The following is a 5,032-nucleotide window of genomic DNA, read 5'->3' as shown; positions in this document are numbered from 1 at the left end:
GTTTGTTTTAGCGCGATTGTTGAAAATAAGTGTATCGTAAAGTTGTATTCGGAAAGAATAAACCCGTTTTATTAAGTAAGGACTTGTGTCGCTAAAGTTTCGTCGGAACGAAATTACGGAAAGTTAATTAACAAACGGAGACGTAACAGTACAAACGTCTTCAATCCTTTACACTTCTGCTGGATACTCCAGACGATACTTCGTATTATATTTGTTTACAACTATTTACAGAAATTTAATGAGATTGTTGAAACTATGATAAGGTGCAGTTAGGCAATTATAACAATATACTGTCCTATAAAATATGGCGTTAAGGTCAACAAGATACACTTAAAAAATAGGAAACTTACCGTCCAGTAAAAGGTGGTATTATTGTCGTCAAGCTACATTTAAAGAATGGGAAACTTACCGTCCAGTAAAAGGCGGTGTTACCATCAGAGTCGAAAACAAAAGTGTTTGAATGCCTTTCCTGTGAATTCCAAAAGCATCTTTCTATTAATTTGCTAAACACGAAAAAAAAAAACCCGGACATGATAAAACAGTTTTATAAGTACGAATTGAAAGATTTGATATTTTTTATTCTGTTAGTTTTTTTCATTAAATTGCAAGATTTAGGTTTTTACCACATTTTTTTTATCGTAAATGGTGAAAAACAGTTAACAGTTTACCCTGTTACGAAGTAGAGAGGAATTTAACGGGTTTTTATCAGATAAAAATAGAACTAACTTCTCACAATTTTCAGTTTATTATTGACATGAAAGTTTTACAAAACATAAATCAAAATATTCGAGTAGCACTTCTGTCCTTAAAATATAAATTTCATAACATGCTTTATTTATAAAAATTAGATTATTCCTACACCCCAGAAACAGTGTGAACCTATTAACTCTTCGCAGAGATGTACTAGTTATTTGCAACGTTCAAATCCGGAGCTCGATCCCTGCGGTAGGCACAACTCCTTTTGCAGCTTTGTGCTTAACATCGAACAAACAAGTATCACACAGTTATATGTTATAAACTATTTTTTGCTTACCTTTTCAATCTACAATGTAAGATTCAAGAATAATTTTTCAACCTGTTAAGACTTAAGTAAGTAAACAATAGCAGTAATTGACACCACGACTATAGTGTGGACGAACCATTAAAATGTCATTAGGCAGAACGAACCTACCCACGTATCTAAAGTAATTAACGCTGTTTAAAGCTCTTTCAAAATCACATAGACATATCGCTAACAAATGCCAAAAAACCTTAATCAAAGCTTGTTATTTAAATCTGTGAAGGCATTAACCAACATATCCGTTAAGTTATAGACACCTTGGAAAGACTGTAACCAATAAAGCCTGTCTGGTAATTTACGAGAGGAAAGTTAGACCACACACTATGTAATTTACAGATATTTGAGAGGAAAGTTAACCAACATACTCTGTAAGTTATAGACATCTGAGAGGGTAACCTCACTCTGGATTTGACAAAGCTTGACCGGTTTGGTGATTCGTCTGACAAAACGATTGATGTAGATTGAATAGAGTTCAGACAGTGGCTATTGGAGGGTGACTCACTACTTGAATAAAGAGTGCATGAATTAGTAAACTTAAATCAAAGTCGTATAACCAACCACACACACACACAAGGTAGTCAATTACAATGAAAATAATACATTCATAAGAAATTTAACAGGATGAAACGATAGATGATTCACATATGATGTTTAAAATATAAATTCAACTACTTACATTACTAGTAGCCTCATCTGGCGAGTTATTAGAGACAAACACTTTTTTTTTAACTGAGCCTTTAGTTAAGTGGTTAAATGTTGGATTAACAAATAAGGTCTACCAAACTCATCCAGCAGATAAGTGGTTAAATGATGAGTTAACAAATAAAATCCATCCAACACTCAGCAGATAAGTGGTTAAATGATGAGTTAACAAATAAAATCCATCCAACACTCAGCAGATAAGTGGTTAAATGATGAGTTAACAAATAAAATCCATCCAACACTCAGCAGATAAGTGGTTAAATGATGAGTTAACAAATAAAATCCATCCAACACTCAGCAGATAAGTGGTTAAATGCCGGATTAACAAATACAATCCATCGATCATTCACCCAGCATACAGTAGTTAAATGTTGGATTAACGAACAAAATCCCTACAACACTCACCCAACGATTAAATTGTTAAAGGTGGATTAATAAATAGAATTGACCAAACATTCATCCAGCAGTAAAGGGGATAAACAAAGTAGTCAAAATATTTTATAAAATATCGTTACTTACGTTTTATCTGTTGTTTCCATAATTGGTGGAAGACGACGTGGCTAAAAAGTTAAAAGAAGATTAAACATCAATACGAAAGAGTTCTTTCTTTCACTGCATGAATCATTCTATTCAAAAAGAACGATATAGTTGTTTATAAAGAGTTTTGTTTTGAAAATTCAGAGAATTCGCATCAGAGTGTATCATTTTATTCATACAAAGAGAATACCACACGTGACTTTACTTAGGTGTTAGAAGTTAGAACATGTCCAGAACTTAGTGATTAAAAAACACATAAAACTATGAAGTAAACATTTTTTAGTATCTTATAAATGTTATTATTAAAGATATATAAAATAAATATGTACTCATCATATTAGCAGTAATGTGACGTTTCGCATAGCCTAGATGAAAATATTCATCATAGTAAGGTAAGTAGTCTGGCATTTTGAATAGCCTGAATGAATATCTTCGCTATTAGGGGCCGCTGAAAAGCTTCTTGGAAACATCATCCATTCACAAACAGAACAACGGATACAAAGGAATACCGAAGAACATCATTCATGCCCAAACAGAACAGCTATTGTGAAGTGCCATTGAAGAATATCCTGGAAACATCATCCATTCACAAATAGAACAACTGTTAATAAAGCGTACTGACGAAAATTATTCATGCCCAAATAACATCCTCGTTAAATACTCAATGCTTGAAAAGAACAATGCTTACTCGTGAAGAATTTACAACAGTAAGTTGTAGAAAGAGAAAATTATTTCAATATGAACCTCTAATTTTATCAGTATGGATCCCCAATTCCATCAATATGAATTCCAATTTCCATCATTATGAATCCCAACTTCTATCTGTATGAATCCTCAATTCTATGGATATAGATCCAATATTCTGAACAACATTCAAGTTAAAACTTTGTTCATACGACCAAATTCCAGGGCTAAAAGGGACCATTTGGTCCTTCAAGATTTTTAAGATTACATTGAAGATCGTAAAGCCCCCCAGTGGCACAGCGGTATGTCTGCGGACTTACAACGCTATAATCCGGGTTTCGATACCCGTTGTGGGCAGAGCACAGATAGCCCATTGTGTAGCTTTATGCTTAATTAGAAACAAACAAACAAACCGTAAAATATTTAAATCTACCCTTTATTTTTCAGAAAATCACCATTTTCGCTCTTAAACTCTTATAAAGTACTGGCATCCATTACTGTCTCCAACAACTTCCTTCCCTAAACCAATCAACTCTTAAGAAAAATAAAGTTGTGTTATTTGGAGCCTAGCATGTTTTTTTTTTTTGTTTTGTTTTGTTGTTTTGTTTTTCAAAGTATTAAACTTGTCATATTTTCTTCAGAATACAGCACAAAGAAATATCTGAAATTCTTACAATCACTAAGGCTTCAAAGACTATGCTTTATATAAACATATCTTTAATTTTAGAAATAATTATGTATGCTTTGTATATTTTTGTTGGCCTTGCCCCCCCAGTGGCACAGCGGTATGTCTGTGGACTTACAACGCATGAAACCGGGTTTCGATACCCGTGGCGGGCAGAGCACAGATAGCCCTTGTGTAGCTTTGTGCATAATTAAAAACAAACAAATTGTTGGGCTTGCTATAAAGAGAAAGGGAATAATAACACATCTTCCTTACCACTAAGCTGGATACCAGTACTGTATCTTGGGGATAAATATGCTCCCAACTTCTACTTCTGAATTCATAAAAACTGGCTCTCCTGTCTGGATACTTCTGAAAGCTAGATAGATGACTCGGGAGAATAAAGAGTGATCCCAACGAGCACTTGCGTTGCACATGCTGCCTGGTATCCTCAGTAATGTGCGGGGATCTGAAAAGTTTCTTCTGCCTACGTCTTAACTGGGGGTGAAGGTCACTTCTTTCCCATGTGTCCCCCATCTTCGCGAATTATTGATCCCTTCTTCTGGTGACAATAACATTAATTATAAGGAACGTGTCAGTTAACAGAATTCCTAGTTCTTTGAGTGCTTGAAAATCATACAAAAACATAATTTTGACACTAAACTGACATTTTTTTACAAGAATAATTTAAGACTGTTTACGTGATACACATCTCTTTATTGTAAGCGCTCATTACCTACATGATACGAGACTAAAAGTAGCCTACCTTACTTTACGAACCACGTGTTACTAATTTTTCATTTAGCAACATAGTCTGTCATTCATTGTTGCTAGTCTGTAATTCAGCTTTTTGCTATTCCTCCATGTAAAAACGCAGTATGTCATTCTAACTGTCGCTGGTCTTGACAGTAACAACATAGTCGGTAGTTCTACTTGTTGCTATTCCTCCACGTAACAACGTGGTCTGTCATTCTACTTGTCGCTAGCCCTTCACGTATCAACGCAGTCTGTCATTTTATTTATTGCTAGTCCTCCACAAAGAATACGACCAATGTGCAATGAAAAAAAGGGACAAAATGGTTCATTCAAAAATGTATAGAAATAGAAAACTAAAAGATAAAGATGTTACATCAATGACTAAGAATATCAAAGACATCATAGATAAAGGAGGATACACTGCTAGTGGATATATAAAAGCTAAATATATTCATGTAATTATGGAACGAGTACGAATATTGAAAAGATGGACAGAGTATACTGAAGATTTATTGCACGAAGAGATAACAATATAGTATACCTACTTGTCACTAGTCTTCCAGGTAACAATATAGTATATCATTCTACTTGTCACTAGTCTTCCAGGTAACAATATAGTATATCATTCT

The 5,032-nt window shown here is 34.1% G+C and overlaps 1 long non-coding RNA gene across 1 annotated transcript in view; it reads right to left on the bottom strand.

The window, feature by feature from the left end:
* Positions 1-1,498: 1,498 nt before the first annotated feature.
* LOC111085679 overlaps positions 1,499-5,032 on the bottom strand; it is an 11,113-nt gene continuing 7,579 nt past the window's right edge. The window contains exons 2-3 of the long non-coding RNA XR_002610495.1: positions 2,282-2,322; positions 1,499-1,564 (exon numbers count right to left, since the gene is read on the bottom strand). This is a non-coding gene — a long non-coding RNA (uncharacterized LOC111085679). The remainder of the gene's footprint in view (positions 1,565-2,281; positions 2,323-5,032) is intronic.

Source organism: Limulus polyphemus, unplaced genomic scaffold (genome assembly GCF_000517525.1).
Source record: "Limulus polyphemus unplaced genomic scaffold, Limulus_polyphemus-2.1.2 Scaffold547, whole genome shotgun sequence".
Taxonomy (NCBI): Eukaryota; Metazoa; Arthropoda; class Merostomata; order Xiphosura; family Limulidae; genus Limulus; species Limulus polyphemus.
This window is presented reverse-complemented; position numbering and strand designations above follow the sequence as displayed.